Source organism: Phalangium opilio, unplaced genomic scaffold, assembly GCF_054372755.1.
Source record: "Phalangium opilio isolate 3A_F unplaced genomic scaffold, DU_Popi_V2 ptg000113l_1, whole genome shotgun sequence".
Classification (NCBI taxonomy): Eukaryota; Metazoa; Arthropoda; class Arachnida; order Opiliones; family Phalangiidae; genus Phalangium; species Phalangium opilio.
In genome coordinates this window covers 2,232,790-2,253,237 of record NW_028324209.1, presented here as the reverse complement: position 1 = coordinate 2,253,237, position 20,448 = coordinate 2,232,790, and the positions used below count along the sequence as shown (strand labels likewise).

The 20,448-nt window shown below is 35.6% G+C and overlaps 1 protein-coding gene across 4 annotated transcripts in view; it reads left to right on the top strand.

The window, feature by feature from the left end:
* Positions 1–20,448, top strand: part of LOC149623273 (maltase A2-like) — a 103,296-nt gene that overhangs the window by 13,855 nt on the left and 68,993 nt on the right. Inside the window, exons 1-3 of one of the 4 annotated variants that reach the window (XM_089852706.1) lie at positions 18,743–19,081; positions 19,134–19,389; positions 19,508–19,563. The exons of the other annotated variants lie outside the window; for them this stretch is intronic. The gene's annotated coding sequence lies outside the window, so the exon portion shown is untranslated. Of the gene's footprint in view, positions 1–18,742; positions 19,082–19,133; positions 19,390–19,507; positions 19,564–20,448 lie in introns of those variants that run through there. 4 annotated transcript variants of the gene reach the window in all.

Sequence of the window (20,448 nt, the reverse complement as noted above, 5' to 3'; positions counted from 1 at the left end):
ATACGTAATATTTTTCGAGATAGAACTTAATGAAATTCCTTCTTTATTCCATGTATAAAAACAATACAAAGAAAGGCGGGGAATAAGAAATGATATTACTTTCCTCCTGCCTTCTCCTTTATTATCTCTAAATTAGTGAACGGACTTACCTTTAGTCTCTATAAGAAATTATTAATATTCCTGGCTGGTTCTAGTCTTGAAGGGAATTCATCCATATACTTCTCGTGATTAAAAATATTCCCACGTTATTAAAACTTAATATACATCGTACCCTTTATACGCCCACTTTGTTCAAAATGTATGTGTATACTTTCAACAAAAGTGTCTCTGTAAACATAAACAAAGTTTAGATTAGACTTAACGAATATATTGAAGTAGGTGTTTTTTTAAATAGCTATAAGTTAAGTTTTGAAGTACTTAGATATTGCGTAGAGTAATGGCACCGAGTATCATTAACTCAATCCTTGAAATGTGCATGTGTTAGCATTCATCGACAGAAGGAGGATTTTATTATTAAAGGTTAAAACTTAATTTTTGAACTAAAATTAAATTAAACCATGATAATCTACATATTCCATAGAGTAACTGCACCAAGTATCATTAGCCCAACCCATGAAGTATTTTAGCTGTCAAGGCGTCCATATTTTAACCATTTTTGAAATAAACGTATCTTTAAAACTAATAATCTGATTTAAAATCCAATTAAACCATGATAATCTACATATTCCATATAGTAATTGCACCAAGTATCATGAAGCCAAATCGTCAAGTATTTTAGCTGTCATTGAAATAAGGCGTCCATCTTTTAACCATCTTTGAAATATACATATCTTTAAAACTAATAATCTGATTTGAAATGCAATTAAACCATGGTAATCTACACATTCCATAGAGTAACTGCACCAAATATTATTAACCGAACCCATGAATTGTATTAGGTGTCATTGAAAGAAGGCCACCAACCTCTGAAATTCATTTTCCCTCATCGAAGAGGTTGCCTGGTTGTTCGTTAAGCTATACAACCGTATTGATTATTTTTGGGTAACGTCGTCACCCCTAAGGAAGATTTTTATCTGTGTTAAAACTATAATAAAGGGCTGAGTCGGCAAAAAGAAACCCTATCAACTCTTTAAACTAGTATGGTATGGATAGAAAAAGGTAATTTAGATTTTTTTTGGCCTTGCGCTTTGTCCCAGAGTGGAGTTACATCATGGACTCTTATTATTAAAAAGGACCAGAAAATAAGGCAACCCAAGCATAGGGGGATACATTCTCTCCTGCGTCTAGTTTTAACCAGTGCGTTTAAGACTTTTTTTAGCGTGACCTTGATAAACCAGAAATAATATGGATCCAAATTTTGTAACAATCCTCAATCATCTAGCTTTAAACGGTGCAGAAATTAAAAGAATGGCCTTGATAATTAATCTCCTTGCTCGTGCAGGAATCTACGACAACTGGGTTAAAGAAAGACACTGCGGAACCAAACCTAATCTGACCTAACAGAACAAAACGTTATGGGTTTTCGATTTTTTTACCAAATAATGTTTTATTCACCCAGTTTTAAATTCTCCCAATTTTCAATCCTCGAACGCTCCCATTTGCCGGACGCCCAAATGTCTTTCACCCAGTTGTTGCGCTCCCCTCGTGCATACTGAGGAATATTTTTGTCTTAAGTTCCCAGTTTTCTCATCCCCTACTTATCTTATAAGATCCATGGTTACACCAAAAGTTACGCACCTCTTTGGACTGCCACCATTTTCATTTATTGGAAAAAAAGGAATGAGATAGAATGCCATGATAACGGGAAAAAGGTTTTTTTAATACCCTTAACCCTTTCTTCAAATACACTTGCTTGTAGCCTGCCTAACTCCATATTCTCTTTTGGTGTACTTCTAACTTAGCCTTGGTCAAGTCAGAAAACACTGAATTTAACGCCAGAATCTATTCTATCATTGTTTCTTAGAATGGGGCGCTATTTCCTGAATTTACTCGTAGTTAACTGTGAATATCGATTTCGTCACGTTAATACATGTTGATGCTCGATAATTTAGAGTCAAAATATTGTAAGAGAGTTCGAATAATCTCGTTTAGATGTCAAATTGAATTTCAGCGCTGTAAAACCTTTTTCTATTGGATACAAGGGGACAGTTACTCGGAAATTTAAAAGCCCTTCATTTGATGGTTAATTGTTGTATAATTTATGGGCCATGAACATAGCAACTCCTTATCACTTTTCTCCTCCAAGGTGAAACGTTAAAAAGTTACCATGTGGAATTTTAGGAATAGCCTTATTTTCAACTTACGACGTTTTTCCTTTAAAAAATATTACGTATACTGAGTTTTCCTATCGTCATCGCCTTTCTCTAATATCTTTCTTCTCTTTTCTCGCGCTCTCTCTCTCTCTCTCTTAGTCTGGGGGATATACATTTTGAAAGAATTGTTTTTAGTTTAGGGTTAGGTGTAGGATGTCTCTCTGTCAGAAGGAGAAATCAGCTACTGTTAATTAAATCGTTTGAACGGCAGACGACTTAATGAAACTTTTCCATCCCAGATAAAGGTTTCTGATGAAGGTTTTTTTTTCTTTTTTTCCCCATGATTCTTTTTGGGTTTTCGAACCCTTTATTATGTTTTTTCTTTCTTCTTACTTCTCGAGTCATCCGAGAATCGAAAAGCGTGGCACACTTGGAGGAAGAATCTTGTTACTGTAGAATAGAAAATTCGCCCCTCGTGTAAGGTGGATTCGGTGAAAGGAAAGGGAAAAAATTAAAATAACAAAGTAATTAGGCACTGAGATGGATAAAATTCTTATTTATGATGTTTTTGACTATATTTAAGTCTTGATTTCTTTTAATCAGTGACAAACTTATGGAACATATCTTATGAACTTATGAAAATACGTATTGATAGAATCAAATTGTTTGGTGCGATAAATATTTCTAATTTTCCTTGCCTTAGAGGCAATATGAACTATCTACTCTCTCCCTATAATGAGTGCCAAGTTCACTTTCTATTATTTCAATTTGCATTTGATACTACTATTAGAGTGATGGCTCGTGCTTTAATCAAAGAGATGCTAAATTGTAAATACCGCGAGTCTAGCCCCGTAACCCAGACGAAGATAAATTTACTTGATTTCCATTGAGTCAGATCTTCCTCGTGCAGCCGACTCCGTTGAAAGTTTTAACTGATAAAAATCCGTTTTCCATTTATCACGGTCCGGTTTGGTGTCAGACTTTAGATAAATCCGATGCTACGCTCGCTTCTAGCTGACTTTGACTTGAATGACTGACTAGGCGAAATGTTTTTTATTTATTTTTCATCCCTTGTATTCTCTCTTATTTTTTTTTCTACCATGGGTGATGGGGTCCATGAAAAGTTACTTTTTTTCTTTCTCGGTTGAAAGTTTACAGAGGGTTAAAAGATTGTAAGTCCGTGTTAAATAGAGGTTTATACGTAGTTTAAGTTGGTTTTACTTTTGTTTTTGGTCCTATATAAAGTCGGGGAATATGGGAGTACTATGTTTACTCGTTAAGTTTAGTCGGAATTAATTTTTATCGCACACCAGTGTAATGCGGGTCAAATGTTTTACAGGGGCTCGTAGAGATTACATTGCGATGCTTGCCCCTGTAAGTTAGCTTCACACAAATTTTTTAAAAAATTGGTTTGAAGTTATTTAAATTAATTTAAAGGGCTGGTATCACCAAAAATTTATAATTTTAAAATTAAATTATTTCATTCCCATATGACGGAAGAAATATATAATAATATTGTATAAATATATATAATAATATTGTATAAATATATAAATATATAATAATACTATGTATATACATATATAAATATATATAATAATATTGTATAAATATATAAATATATAATAATACTATGTATATACATATATAAATATATATAATAATATTGTATAAATATATAAATATATAATAATACTATGTATATACATATATAAATATATATAATAATATTGTATAAATATATAAATATATAATAATACTATGTATATACATATATAAATATATATAATAATATTGTATAAATATATAAATATATAATAATACTATGTATATACATATATAAATATATAATAATACTATGTATATACATATATAAATATATAATAATACTATGTATACAGGGTGTTTGTGAAAGGTCCATCAATAATGAAAGGGCGTATTTATTGGGCCATTTTGAGTCGAAAATGTTCTATGACATTTTTCCGTTCGGGCCACTGTTTTCAAGTTATGATTGGAGTAATTTACGGATGACCCCTTAAATTTAATTAAGAAATTGAAAGACAGCGCTAATTTAATGAAGGGGTCATCCCTAAAATATTCAAATCATAACTCGAAAACCGTGGCTCGGACGGCAAAATGTCATAGAACATTTTCGACTCAAAATGGCCCAATAAATACGCCCTTTCATTATTGATGGACTTTTCACAAACACCCTGTATACATATATAAATATCAGTTACGTTGTTTATCCTTTCAGTGATCCTTCGTTCTGAAGGACTTAGCCCTGATAGCGTGTCCTCTATCCTTACCTTACCTTACCCGACTCCCTGGCTGCTTCCATCCCTATGATGGCGAGGCTTAGAACCTAGACTCTTTGATAAACGAGTTTCCGAAATGAATGTTAGTATTTCATTTTCCAGCTCCGACTTCTCTCCGTACCTTTCTTACCTGAACAAGAAAAAAGAAGGTATATCTTCATCCTCAGTTTCTTCCATCCCCTTTCATTCCTTGTAAGAAATAGCTTTTGGAAGATGGAGGTAGCGAGGTAAAGTTGTAATGGAGAGATATACGGTTTTCGAGTATGGATATAAAACATTGCCGCCCTTTAATCATGACCACGCGAAGAATCTTGGAAAATTGGGGTACTCCGTAAAAAAAAAAAGAACACAGGGTTAATACGTTTACTTGTGTGGCTTAGAGCTAACTGTCCAACTTACGGAATTTATGTAACTTTTTTCTTTGTTACAAGGTGTACGTTTAAATTATCTTTGTACATTCTACCAGATGTTGTTGAAGTCTTTTATTTTCTTGGGTTTTACTCTGGTTCACCCCGGGATTGCGCTAGCGCAACCCTAGATTTTATTTTTCCATTACATCATCCGGATCCGGAAATAGAGAAGGGGGAAGAAGTAATTTGAGGTTTTAGTTATTGCTTGTATCTTTTGGGGAGAGTGGGATGGGTAATACTTACGTAGGTGTAAAGTGATAATGAAGATTGTTAAGGATCCCGAACCTATCAGGGAAAGGTAGAACAATGCTAACGGATCTCTGCTTTGGCGGGAACTGGGTGTTGGGTTCAGGGGGATTGATCTCTGTAACCGGTATATGGAACTGATGAGTATGGTTCTTTGCCTGAACGCCGGCCGCTATGGTCCCGTTTGTAGGATCATTCCGTATGGGTTTACACTTTTTAGTAATAATAATAAGCTTTGTCCAAGAAGGGATGCCCACATCAAGCCATTGGCTTGTTTACTGGGGGATTCGTTTGCAATACATAGTTTAAATTTGAAATATGTTTCCTGCTGGCGACAATGGGTGACGCTAAAGTAAGATTACGCGCGGTAGATCCCCTTCTTAAATTTTAAAAATCTCCCCCTAACACTAGTCAAAATATACCCACCCCCTGCGTATACCTCGTTCCTGATGGAAAATTACTTAGAAACCATGTTAGACCTATAATAAGTCCAATATATGTCAGAATTATTTATTTTGATGCATGCAGGAGCTCGGGAGAAAAATATCTGGTAAAAATTAGAAAAACAAGAGAAAAACAAAAGAATGACGGGACCTCGAAAAGCTGCAGGGTCGGGTCATTCGGGCATGTTGGTTGTCGTGTACTAGGAGAGAAAACTGGATTAAGGATTTTGAGTTCGGAGCTTATTCATAATGAGAGTAAAATCTGCATGGCGAAACGTCGACAGGCTTTGCTCCGCTCGTGTCTTATACCGACGAGAGAAAAAGTAGAAAATAAACCCAAAAATCTTAACTAGAGCGGCCGGGAGGGAGCCTAGAGCCGAATTGATCCACTTGTTATATTGTAATTAGTAACTCTCCTAGGTTATCCGACTTAGGCCGCCGCTTCCTGTGTCGGGTCGCCAGGAGGGTTAAGGCCTCCGGGCTCCCTTAATTACACCAGCTGGTTCCGATGTCGAATAGTAAACGAGAACTCGGGGGGGGGGGGGTTTCAGGGTCTTACCGTGAAAAATTAAAGGCGCAATTTTTCGTATCCCCTATAGTTTTAAGGAAAACAGGCTATCGGTGTGCGAGACTTTCGTCCTGTTGAATTAAGGGGCAGTGAAATGGAGCAATTGTTTAACTTCAAATAACTTTTCATCTAGATCACTTAGATAAAAATTGAAGATACCATGAAGTATAGAATAATGGCTTTCGCGTAAATATTAAATTCTGCGTATTCGATAGAAGTTTGAATCAAAAATATTTACGTTGCTTTGTTTGTTGCCGTGAAGAGTTCGCTTTTCAAATAAATCCCCGTAAGTTTCATCAGATTAATTCAACTTGGAATCTTTAAGAGGTCATTTTCTGGGCCTTGCTTGAACTAAAGAGGAGGAGTTGTAGAAATCGTCACCGCTGACGTCAGGCATAACTTATTTGAAGTTAGAAATCACGTGATATCGACGCAGCTTGCGACCTATTCGCACCGCAACAGAATTATCAAAAAAACCTTGTATACATTCAAATAGCGGCAGCCAATGAGATGCGAGGAAGGAGGAGCTGACGGTTTAGCGAAGCTTTTAGCCCTTCCCATTACCTTCAATCAGATGTTAATATGGGGTCTATAACATTCCAAGTAGAGAAAAAAGCTACGCATTCCTGGTTTTATTAAAACTTATTTCCTTCCTTCAAACAAAAGGCAGCACTTGGTATAAATAGAATATCAAAACAGAAATATGTAGGATTGGAAACGTATTACATTGGTGAAAGTAATGTTTTCCTCAGCTAAAATATCACGCCCCATATATCAATAAACAAAACCATACAAAACCCAATAACATAATAGAACAAAATGCGTATAATAATAAGAAATATATAGAAACCAGGATATACAAAAGCCTCAAAAGGCATAAATAAAAAAACCTTCATGCCATTATTGTAACTATGTGTAACAAGGAGTACTTTCAGTTTTGGGGAGGCGTTGTAGAAGCAAAAAAGTAAAAGCGTGAATAGCTAGGTGTTTCTAGGTGTATTAAGAAAGGGGGGGGGGTTCGTAGGAGTCCCAGGAGTCCTTTGACTACCCAAGACTCCCAGCCACGTATCCTAAGTCAACTGAAAATCGATAGACTATTGCCGAAGCCCATTTATATTTTTTTAAAGAGAAGTCCCCCAAGAAAAAATATACACTATAGCTGGATCGAAAACACGCGGGATTTGCCTCGTGCTTTTAAAGGAAGAATGACACACGTGACTTTCAAGGAAAATCAAGGAAATCTACTCTATTTTATCACGGAATTTGTAATTCTAAAATTGTAATGTTTTGCGGACCGAGGATATGGTGTGAGCGTGTAGGGAATAAATAATTTTCGGCTTAATTTGATATACCAGATCAAGAAGTGATATCTAGTTTATTAGGGAGAAGGTATAAGATGCCATAGCCATAGTCCCTGTCCCCCTTTCAAAATACAAGGAGGGACGTAAAAGGAGGCCGGGCTATTTCGCCTCTCTCCTCAGTCGGAAAATACGTAATTTTCGTCATTCGCGTTGCGCTGACGTGAGTTGTCAAGAACCAATGAGATGCTGGTTGTAATTTAGAGGCGGGGATTAACTCCGGACCTACGTTTGGACTGGAGATAAAGCTGGAAATGTGGCGAATTCATATCTTCTCCCTAATAAACTAGATCTCACTTCTTGACCAGATCCTATTAAACAGTGTTGTATCGACCTAGAAATTCACTCTCCCAGTTTTCCCATCTCTACAGCGTGAAGACGCGTGGCCTATTTATCTCATTTTCAACATCCCTTTATATTTTAAAGCGGGATCTACTTTTTCTGTCGGGCATGACAATGCGCCATTGAAAATTCACCGACCCCCTTTCCCCCCTCACTCACACACCCAATATCTATCGGGTTTCGTTTCGTTAGTAGCGAAGCTTGGTGTCCATTAGCTTCTTGAAGTTAGATACTACGCAGTAGCCCTATCCAGTACCTAGCCTTCTTCTGTATTCTTTCTTTTTTATGCTCAAGGCAGTGCTGGTGATTTACGAGCGTGACTCCATGATGATTTCCTCTTTGCACCCCCACGGGCCTTTAAAAACCTCTGTCCCATCGCGCCATTCCTTCCTGTTTAAAAAAAAGGAAAACTTCCTTGGTAAATAGGTTTAACAAGAAGCCCGGGCTCAAGAAAAATGATAGCGGAGTGTATACATTCTCTCTTTCTCTCTATCTCTTTGAATCACAGCTGTAAATAAAATGAAATGCGTTTGGAACCCCGGAATGATGCGACTGTATTTGATTAAGTCAGAGAATGGTATCCCAGATGGAATTACTGAGGAGGTTTTATACTAATTATCAAATGTTAATAATAACTACGTCAGAATTTCGATATTAATTCTTCGGAAAAATGAATAAAAAATATTATTAATTTTTATTTTTAGATAATTCTGCTAAATATTTTCCTCTAATGAGTTGTTATTTTAAAACCTTGTTTACTCGAGATGTACTGTCAAGTTCTCGGTATTGTGTTGTATGTACAGAAGACAGTTTCATCTATCAGATACCAAAAGTTCATAGATAAAAACAAAAAGTATTGCCTGTTGACCTCGTGTAAAATGAGAAGCAAACGACTACATTCTCAACTCCTAGACCAACTAACCAATCAGAGAAGAGCTTTTTTGAGGTTAAAGGCTTATAGAAAATAGTACTCTATGTTGGCGATCCAAACGTTAATTCTTGGTACTATATTTTACCTATTCACGCGTGTTCCCTGCGCTACGGTCGTGAAGGTAAACATAGACAGGGGGGTCGATACTATTCTGAGATGTAAAAGGGGGTTTCTTATATTACACGGCGCGAGCAAGCTTCAATGATGAATACTTTTTGTTTTTACTTATGAACTTTTGCAGACCCTCAATGGTTTTCTCTTACCGTTCCCAGTATTCTGATATGTTAAAATTTTTCAATATTCTGAAATATTTTCGAATCTTTATTGTCTCGAGTTCTGCTTGACGAAGATTCAAAATCGCAACCATTATAAGTTTAATATTTCCTGGAAAATATTTTCCTCTAACGGGTTTGTTGTATCAGAAGTATATAATACTTCTCTTCGAGAGAAGTGTACCACAAAGCGGGGCAAGTGTAACGTCACTCTTCCCAACATCGGAACATTTAGAGCAAGGTTACTAAAACGAATCACATACGCGATAAATAGTTCCCTCATCATTACTCTATTAGCGTTTAAATATTTCACAAGACGCGCTTGTGCATTTTTGTCCCACGTCAAGACGAGGTTTGTGGGATGATTGCTGGGGATTTATGCCAAACAATTATAGAATTCACCTTACGGTGCGATGCCCATTTGTAGTTTGATGAGCGGGAAAGCAAACTAAAAGGATGAGCCTGGGATGAATGACGTTACATAACTAAAGCATTAAGAGGATACAGAGTGTCATCCTTCTTTCATTATCCCCTTCTGGTTGTATTTATTATTTTTCAACTCCCGGCACTTTATCTCGCGTATATCCTTCGTGCATTTAATGAAATGCGCGGGTGTTGTGCCTAGAGCTTCTACCAATTTTCCTAATAGTTCAGTTATGAGACTGCAATATTTTCCCGCCACGCAGTTTTCCCAGAAATACAAAAGCTAATTTTGTTAAAAGAATTTTTATTGACTTCGTCTTCTACTCACTTTGGGGAATTCGCGATATAAACACCGAAATAAGTTTAAAGTCTAGACAGTATTTACCGTACACACATACGTCCTGAAATAAATTGACCAATCATATCTTAGATAGATAGTGAGAGATTAGGATAGTGTAAGGCTTTTAAAACGTTCCGACTAATTAACGATTTAACTACGCAGTCTTTGCTAGACTATAAACAAATATGTAACTTATGTCTCCCTATTTTAAAATTTTGCGTAACGAGGCTTAAGACCCGTAATTAGGGCTTAACTAGCATCTCCGGAGTCCGTATCTCGAACTGTTGATTTATTACGATACAAACAAAATAGGCCTTTGTTGTTAAGCTATAGTTTGACAATTTCATCAGCAGTTGTTAGGTCTAATCGCGTAGCACAATGCTAAGCCTAATTCGTGTCTCCCGCGCGTGCATTCATTTTAAGGACCTCATTTTAAGGACCTCGTTATAGTCTTGGTAAATTAGGAAACTTACAAAATATAGCTTCAATTTCAATAATTGAACGTATAAAAATATATAAAAACATTAGTTCATAAGATATGTTCCATAAGTTTGTTACTGGCTACTAAGAGCTTGTCATGAAGTGATCTAGGTGAAACGTCATAGATTCTAGTAAAGCGACGCTTGTTGAGGGGGTGTCAAAGACTTAGTACGAACTAAATAGGAAGATGGACTGCAAAACCGCTTTTAGTCAATTCTCGAACTAGCATTACGAATTGTAGGAAGTTTCATACTTATGGAACATATCTTATAAACTTATGATAGAAGCCAATTATTTTTGCAACCAACATATTTCAAAGAAAAAAAGTCATACCGCAGAATAATTTCTATTTTTTTTATATATATATATATATATTTTACTATAAAAAGTGGTTTAAAAAATAGCAATTTTCTCCAAACGAAGAGCGGTTAGTTCTAATGGTCTTGGATTTTCCAGTTTCTTAAAAACTTTCAGGTAAAAAAAGGTTTATGTTGGAAATATTTCTTAGGAAATAAAGGCACGAACGTTAAGCCTTTGCCAGATAAAAAATAATAATAATAATAATAAAAAACTTTGGTAGTATTAAATATCCTCCCTAGTATTTGGAAGAGAAACATAAAACCATAATAACGGGGGTAAAAATTTATACCCTTCTTTTTTATTTCTCCATCCCTGGAAGGAAGCTTAATGACGTTATTTGGAGGTAGTGTACCGTCTTTCACTCTTTGAATCAACCCAATTTTCGTAAAAGAAAAGCTAAGATTTAACCCTTTCTAAGACTGTAAGAGAGTGTATAGGAATTTGTACATCGATAAAAAAATTACGAGAAAAGTCTTATAGTTCGGAACCACGTTCGTTCTTTTTTACGAGGTCATGTTTTAAACTTACCTCAACTATAACCGGACATCAAATAGTTTAAATTCCATCGAGATAAAAATGTAAGAGATGACTTTAATACCAGCCAAGAACAAGACGTAACATTTATTATATCGGGGAACAAGAATACGTAGATTTCTTCGACTTGGAATTTTTAAGAAGCCGTATTGACTCGATACTAATATCTGATTGAAGGTAAGGGGAAGGGCTTAAAACTTTGCTAAAACGCCCATTCCTCTTTCCTAACGTTTCATTGGCTATTTGTATATATAAGATAACCGTCAAACCTATGTCCAGGGAGAAATGAGGTAAGATGGAGTGGAAATGATGGGCTACCTGCGGCACGGAAACTCTGGCTTTCGGTACGGGGTTGTTAAGAGCTGCCGCCTAGCGGCATTGCATTTGTATAAGAACTAGCTTCTCTTTTTAAGACAGAGGGGGCGTCCTTTACTGTACGACCCTACCTAAACGCTGAGGATGCTGGGAGGCAACGTTATAGATATGGGGGTTATCACTTCATCCCTCTCTCTTTCAAGTTAGATCTACTATAGTTCAGAACACGCAAGGAGAACTTGTTTACATCCGGGTTCGGCGCTCATAGGTCGAGAGCTACATCAATGTCACTTGACTTCTAAGTTCAAATACATTACTACAAGCACTTTTTTTTAGATTTACAAGCACTTTTTTTCTAGATTTACAAGCACTTTTTTTCTAGATTTACAAGCACTTTTTTTCTAGATTTACAAGCACTTTTTTTCTAGATTTACAAGCACTTTTTTTCTAGATTTACAAGCACTTTTTTTCTAGATTTACAAGCACTTTTTTTCTAGATTTACAAGCACTTTTTTTAGATTTACAAGCACTTTTTTTTAGATTTACAAGCACTTTTTTTTTAGATTTACAAGCACTTTTTTTAGATTTACAAGCACTTTTTTTTAGATTTACAAGCACTTTTTTTTTAGATTTACAAGCACTTTTTTTTTAGATTTACAAGCACTTGTTTTAGATTTACAAGCACTTTTTTTAGATTTACAAGCACTTTTTTTTAGATTTACAAGCACTTTTTTTAGATTTACAAGCACTTTTTTTTTAGATTTACAAGCACATTTTTTTTGATTTACAAGCACTTTTTTTTATTTACAAGCACTTTTTTGTTTTGATTTACAAGCACTTTTTTGTTTTGATTTACAAGCACTTTTTTGTTTTGATTTACAAGCACTTTTTTTTTTGATTTACAAGCACTTTTTTTTTATTTACAAGCACTTTTTTTTTGATTTACAAGCACATTTTTTTTGATTTACAAGCACATTTTTTTTATTTACAAGCACTTTTTTGTTTTGATTTACAAGCACTTTTTTTTTGATTTACAAGCACTTTTTTTTTGATTTACAAGCACTTTTTTTTTTTATTTACAAGCACTTTTTTTTTTATTTACAAGCACTTTTTTTTGATTTACAAGCACTTTTTTTAGATTTACGGGTGACGGTTTCTACACCTCCTCCCTTTTAGTCCAAGTAGAAAGACACAGAAAATGGCAAGTTGATGATTCCAAGTTTGAAGGAATCTATGTATTCCTGCGTGGACTTATTGCTTACGTGGGTAGTTTATGGTTTTAAGTAGCGCATCTTTAACCTCTAAAGAAACATAGTTGGGTCTTCCGCTAGAAGTTGAACCCATTAGAAAAACCAGCAAATATTCTAAAAGACTTTCAAATATAGTAACAAAGCGTGCTTATTTTTTATACTCTTTAAAAGGTTAGAATTCCCGTAGGAAATCTGTATTTTAAGCGAAAATTAGGGTCATTTTCAAAGGTGTCTTTCCTTTTCCTGGAATTTACATTTTTTTGCCGTCTTTTCCACTAAAAACGAAAGTCTGTTAGGGATTTGAATTCGAGCTCTTTCCTTTTCGTAGCAATCAAAATCAAATTACAATTGTTAAAATTGCAACTTGAGTTTATATCGAAGAAAAGGCTAGGGTTATATTAAAAAGAATTTAGTATTATCCTTAACTCGGGTCCCTCGTTTCGTGTATGGTTTAAACTTACCTTGAAACGCGGGAAGGAAGAAATTCAAGGTAGAGAGAAGTTTTTACCCGAAGAAAATTGATTCTTATAATTGGTGGCCCATTCTTCTTTCATTCAATCTGGTTCTTTTTCTTAAAGGGGTAGTAAAATTTAATTTCGACTACCGTTAAACGTGTTTCTATTCAAAGATTTATGATGGTTTATACGACTATCCATTTAAGGGAAGAAAACTAAAGTCACGTAATCTTCGTTACAAAGTTGAGAGAAATGAATTTTTTTGAAATTTCTTTAATTTCATTTCCTCAAAAACTGGGTAAAATATTTCCAAACTTCATTTCCTATTTTTGTGAATTTTATCCACGATTGCGTGTTTAATTTAGTTTATTTAGTGAATTGGATGCATTTATAGGAAAGGGTGGGTATATTGAATATTATAGGATACGGGGATTAATTATTTATATTGGTTCTATTTCGGTAAACAGGAATAAATTTGTTATTATTAAAATTTTCGATAGATTAAATGAAATTAGAAAATTTCGATGCGGGTAATCCCGCTCGAAAGGGGTATTATAGGTTTGTCTATTATTTTGGATACAATATAAGATAAAGGCGTTGAAGAGATAAGATTCCATACGCGATAAATCTTCGTTAATATTAGTTCTATTTCGGTGATCAATTCGTGATTAAATATATTTGAATATGGATTTTAAATTTGAATAAGGATTTTAATTTGAATAAAATGCAACGTCGATATAAACCCTCGATCTTAGAACCCTGGCAACACGCGTAAAGTAAGTGATTATCTGTATGTTTTTGAAGTATATCAAGGTCACGAGACTTAAATGAGAGATAAGCTAAAATGTACTCTGATAGAAAAATTACTACTTTTCTTGTAATCTTTAGAATTACAATTTAGTCTGCGTTTTCAAACTCTTATTAGATTCGCGGTGTATTATCAATGTGCTAAGGGACTATTAAAAGGAAAAGGCGCTAAGCCTTAGTTAAACACGTACAGGGTGTTCCGAAAACGGTGGTACGGTCGAAGGGGCAACGTGTTCTAAGTGCAATTTGGAGTAGAAAATGTTCTTGACACTTTTTTCCAACAAGAAGTGATATCCAGTTTATTAGGGAGAAGACATAAGATGCCTAAGTATTCGCGCGCCATAGTCCCAGTCCCCCTTTCAAAATACAAGGGGGAAAAAAAGGCCAGGCTATTTCGCTTCTCCTCAGTCGGAAAATACTCGCTGACAGGAGTTTTCAAGAACCAATGAGATGCTGGTTGTAATTTAGAGGTGGGGATTAACTCCGGACCTACGTTTGGACTGGAGATATAGCTGGAAATGTGGTGAATTTATACCTTCTCCCTAATAAACTAGATATCACTTCTTGGTTCTAAAGCCGGGATATCCTAACAAGTTATGATTAGAATTTTTTTACGTAAGAAACTGAAAATAATGCTATGTCATAGAAATTACATTTAGGACTCAAAATCGCTTTAGAATACGCTGTACTTGGATCCTGCCACCATTTTGGAACACCCTGTAATTATTAGTCTCTATTTTCCGAATGACAGTCTTATACATATTGGTTTATATATATTCCTTGTAGCAAATTAAATTTGCCAAATTAGGTTTCTCTTAATTCGCGCCCAAGGAAATTCACTGCTAATGCGATAAAAGGGAAATTCCTCTCTCTCTCTCTCTCTCTCTCTCTCTCTCTCTCTCTCTCTCTCTCTCTCGCGCTCTCTCTCTCTCTCTCTCTCTCTCTCTCTCTCTGTCTCTCTCTCTCTTTCTCTTTCTCTCCCTGTTCGTTGTGTTCTCCCCAATTTTAACCGGGGTAATAAGACCCCCATCTTTGTTTATTCAAATGGAACCAATAAGGGCTCGAGTTTAAACTTATAAATTGCCAATGTTGATTTTGAGCCTTTATTCCATATTGACTTTATTTTCTCGGACAGTAGGGACGGGCCGTTCACGCTCGATTAGTTTGCTTTAAATATTATTCTTGCGACGTATGAACCAGAGATGAACCTCCCGCTTCTTCTTCTGGCGTATTAGGGGCAAATCTAATTGAATTAACGTTACGGGCAAATTTCGCTGGCGGCGTTTCAAGTTATCCCCATTTGGGAATCCTTCAAGAAACGCTAACTAAATTTTCTGTTAGAATTAACCTCGTAATTATACATCATTTGTGAAATTTAAAATTTCATATGCCTTATTAGATGTTTAATTATTATATCTATGACGTTTTGGGTATGTATACATAGTTTACAGACTAGGATAATTCATACCATTTGCACAGGGAGGCCAGGCTTAACGTGTTACAGAAGGAGACCTGACTCACAAGGTGAGTCTAAAGCCAAGCCTCCTTGTGTAAATGGTATGAATCCTTCTGTAAACTATGTATACAGGGTTTTTCTGATAAATCTTCCATAAATTTAAGAGGTGCGTTCTTTGGGTCAGACTGAGTGAAAAATGTTACAGAACAAGGGGTCTAAAACATTCAGTTTCCTCCAAACATTGATTGGCCCCTAAAATAAAGATATGTGGAGTAAGACATATCAGCCTGCCCATCTTGTTTGGACAATTTCAATAGCCTTCAATCTAAGAATGCTAATGTGACTTTATCTACCAGAAGAGGTATTTTTCTACTAATGTTTTAGACATATTATTGGTTCTTGGAGATTTTCTAAACCTGCATGGAAACATTATCTCCTCGATCCGGCCGACATATTATTGGTTCTTGGAGATTTTCTAAACCGCGCTGCAAACTTTTTCTCCTCGATTCGAGTGGTTGTCTTCGATACTCAAAATTAACTTATTGGGTCCAAATGATAAAATACATTTTAAACTGTCATAATAAAGGTTAATATCGATTGATGTTATACCAGCGCTTTAGGTCTTGCACCAGCGCAAAGCAACTTTTGGTCCTGGATATAAAAAAAATTCTAAACGGCCGGAAGTTAGGCCCAAAACGGAAGCGATTTTCATAGCGAGATAATCGCAGAAGCTAGCTGAGGGGATATGGTATATTCCCATTAATATATCAAAGATAAAAAAGAACATAAAAATAGACCTAAGCATGAGATAAAATCATTTCCCGACAAAAATAAACGATAATTACGGTAAAAAGAATAGAATAGGCCATTAGAATTGATAAGATGATGGTGGATCTAATATACATATTGTCTTTGTGCTCGAATTCAAATTATGATTCATTACATAGTTTTCATACTTGGACTTATACCTTCCTCAAATGTCTTAAATTCAAATACCCCTGAGATGTTTTAAATCGTTAGTTACATTGGCGCTACGTTGTCTTAGAAATTCTTTCAGGACCCGGAATGGCCATAGTTTCTAAAAATAAGAAGTGCATGGCCAAAAATATCCAACTCCTTTATAAAAAGATAAAGTTTAAGGAAAGGCAAAGCACTCTCTCCCATTTGAAAGCCTCACTGAGTTAAAGCGCCTAGACAGTAACAGTTCCCATTCCTTACAATGTATTTTCTTGGCACACTCATTATTAATAACACAAAAATATCCGTTTTTCTAAATGTAAGGAGGAAACGTTTCCAGGAGCGCGTGTAAGAACCTTCTAGAGTCGAGGGTGGTGGGCCTTGGGTCTCTTGGAAACACTACGTAACGTCCGGAATAACATCTTTTCGTCGATGTCGAGTACCCTGGACCTACCAGAGAACTTTTCTAAGACTAGTGTAGAGGGGAATGGGGTACTCGCTTTTTTTCTTCTTTTTGGCTAGTCGTCGCTTTCCACAACGAAAGATTGAGTAGAGAACATTTTCGGAAATTGCCAACGTTAACGGTGGTACTTAACGTCAGTTCTAACGTGTTCTTTAAGTGGGGCTGTATATAACACTTCATTGCAAAGCGTCTCCTCTCCCGTACACCATACTCACCATCTACGAGGAACCCAAGAGGCACTGTCGAAGCTCTCGCCAAAGTGGAAGAAAACTGTTTTTACCAGTTTACCTCCGTGTACCAAAACTTGAGACAAGTGTAAAAGACGTTAAACTAATTCTATAGATTAGTTCGGGGAATTTTTTGGCGACGTGCTATACCTACATTACTTCGTCGTATCCACTAAGTTATTTCCTAAAATTCTACAAGATCAATTTAGTTGTTTCGCGTTTTCGGAAACTAGCAACCATGTTTCCATAAGTTCCCGCGGATAACTAAATTGTAAGTCGAGGGTCTCGATCCTTCACAGAAACAGCAAACTAAATGCCTTTAGAATCTGAGACTATGAAAACGTCTTGAAAAAGCCTAAGACTAACTTAAGTAAAAGTTTCAAACTGATTTTTCTGGGAATTTTGTTAACAAAAAGGCAGGGCGTTACGCGATTGGTCGGAGGTGCTAATTTCAAATTATCCATGATATCTCAAACTCGTTTGAATTTTAAAATCATTCGGAGGTAATTCCTGGATGTTTCACTATAAAAAAATGAACTGATTTTCACTCTCCTTTTAAACATCATACTGGGCACTAAGACTTTCATCGACCTCCGCAGTGCGAACCTAATTTCCTTCTGTTATTTTTATTTATCGACGAAACTAAATTAACTTTTGATAATGACGTAAAATTCCAATGATTTAATCTATAGACCACATCATTACCTTTCGATGAAAAGTCTAATAAGGAAGTAAGCGTGTCGATTTGAGGGTTAGTCTTTCCAGGGCGAATATAAAGACCCTCAGGAAACCGCACGGGGGTTGAAACTTTGCTCGTTTATCATTTTGAAACTCTCATCTCAATCAATCATTCGGCCTGAACTTAGAGCTCCACCAGAAAGGGCTAAAATCTAAAGTTCACGCGAATTTTAAATTAAATCTTGTAATATAGTTTCAATCTATACATTATAGTCTGTTATAAATAAAGGTGGATGTTCTTTGGGCCATTTTGAGTCGAAAATGTAATTTCTATCTCCATTTTGCCCTAAAAGCACTGTTTTCGAGTTATGATTTGAGTGTTTAGGGATGACCCCTTAATTAAATTAACATTATCTTTCGGTTTCTTAATTAAATTTAAGGGGTCATCCCTCAAAACTCTAATCATAACTTGAAAACAGTGTCCCTTAGTGCAAAATGTCATAGAAGCTACATTTTCGAGTCAAAATTGCCCAAAGAACATCTCCCTGAATTTATGGCTGCAGACGTATCAGAAACACAATGTATAAAACACCTACGTATCTTTTGTGTCGAATACCTAGATTAGGAATTAAGGTAAAGAGATCTTGTTTGATACCTGAAGGTATTCTGGGTACTGCTCTAGATATATATACGGAGGAGGCGTTTACGGCGAACGATCCCAAGGTAGTCGTTTTCGATTCAGTTTCATGGAAACGTAAAGTTCGCTTATCTAAGTTACTATTCCAATATCCCCAGAGTGCTGCTATCGCCTATCTTATTTATTTTATTTTCTTTTTTTTTCTGTTTGGTATTTTTTTTTACTTCAAAGTTCAAACTATTGATTTTCTTGAAGAATATATGAAAATCCCTTTTTCATTGAAACGTTGAAAACTTAAAATACTTGAAAATGCAAAATATTGTATCGTGTGCTTTGCGAATGCGTTAAGCCTTTGTTTCTGAATTTTTGAAATGTCGCGCGCTTCAACAAATTTGTTAAAATTCATAAACTCTCCAAGGCGATAGATAGCGTGGATGATCCATTGAACCTTCCTATTTCTTAATCGTTTTCAACATTACAGAATGCTTGCTAAACTACTAACCTAACCGTACGCTCTTCTCTCTCTCGAAATCCCTATGGTATTTCTTCACCCTAGCACGTAAGCTAAGCCTAACTCGTTTAGGGCGGGAGCGTCATATTTTTTTTTTTAGTATAGTTACTCCGCACTATATACTCGCTGCTAGAGTGCCATGTTTTATTCATCTAGCTACGATCCATCACTCTTCCTAGAAGAGTTTTTAAAACTTGGGGAACAACGAAAAACTTTACAGACAAGTAAAAAGGTGTCCCCTCAACTGCAAAGTAAAGGCGGATAAAGCCTCGTACAATATAGAGAAATAACACGGGATGCCATTTCTACACATTTTTCTTCGGCAAACTTCGGATCATATTGATCTTTTTATAGAGGTTTTTTTTCTCTGAATTTATTTACTTTTTTACAAACGTTTTATTTTATCTGGCAACACCCAACCCGCGGTTGTATTTTATTTTTTATGATTTTTTTTTTATTTCCACTCCTGTATAGAGTGCTTCTCCTAAAAGCTTCTGCTTGCACGAGCCGAAACGCCACCTACCGTTTAAGTAAATAAAGTTTTGTACTAACAGTATGACCCTCCTCCTCCTTCCCCCATACGAAATATATTTTTCCCTGGAATAGCTTTTTTCTGCGCATAAATATTAAAATAAATATCATATTTAAACTTAATTTTAAAATAAGCTATAAATATTTATAAATATTTTTAAGTGGGAAATATTATATAGCATTATGCATTTTTGAAATGGAGCCCAAGTATGAGAATGTTGCGGAGATATTTGAGGTTAAAGGTCAACCCCGTAGAAAGTCCATGGCGAAGATTGTTTTTGCTAGTATGCTGAGAAAAGTTCGTTTTAATTATAAACAAACAATTTTTTGTTCAAATTGGAATGTAACTATACAAAAATTGGCCAAAGTTCTTTTCAAAAAAGAATAAATGTAGCGTAGCCCACCTTGTAAGACGTGCTTGCAGAGTTCAGGGCCACGAACCGTAATTGACGTGTACAAATATAGAATTAATCCTCTAAGCCTAGGGTTTTATATGTCCAAGGCCCAACTCATCATCAAAAACATCAATATTAAGTAAGTTGTCCCACCAGGGGATCATTAATGATTTCTGACGTAACTAGGCTTAGATTCGAATATATTTCTCGCTATATCTTCAGGATCAGTTACCGGTATCGTTGAGAAAACCGACAAACCGTTAGAAATGGTTGGTTGAAACGCATTTGACTCGTAGTTCTAGGTAAGGGGTTTTTGGGACTTTGGTCAGAGGATAAGTGATCTCTAAGCCCTTTTGCTATTCCCTAGTTCTCTTATCAGCACCCATTATGTATATCATTTTATATTGCTCGGATTCGGGTCTAATACGCCGAGTCATATACTAGGACATAGGAAATCCCTGAACGGGACATTAACCATAAATCAAGTCC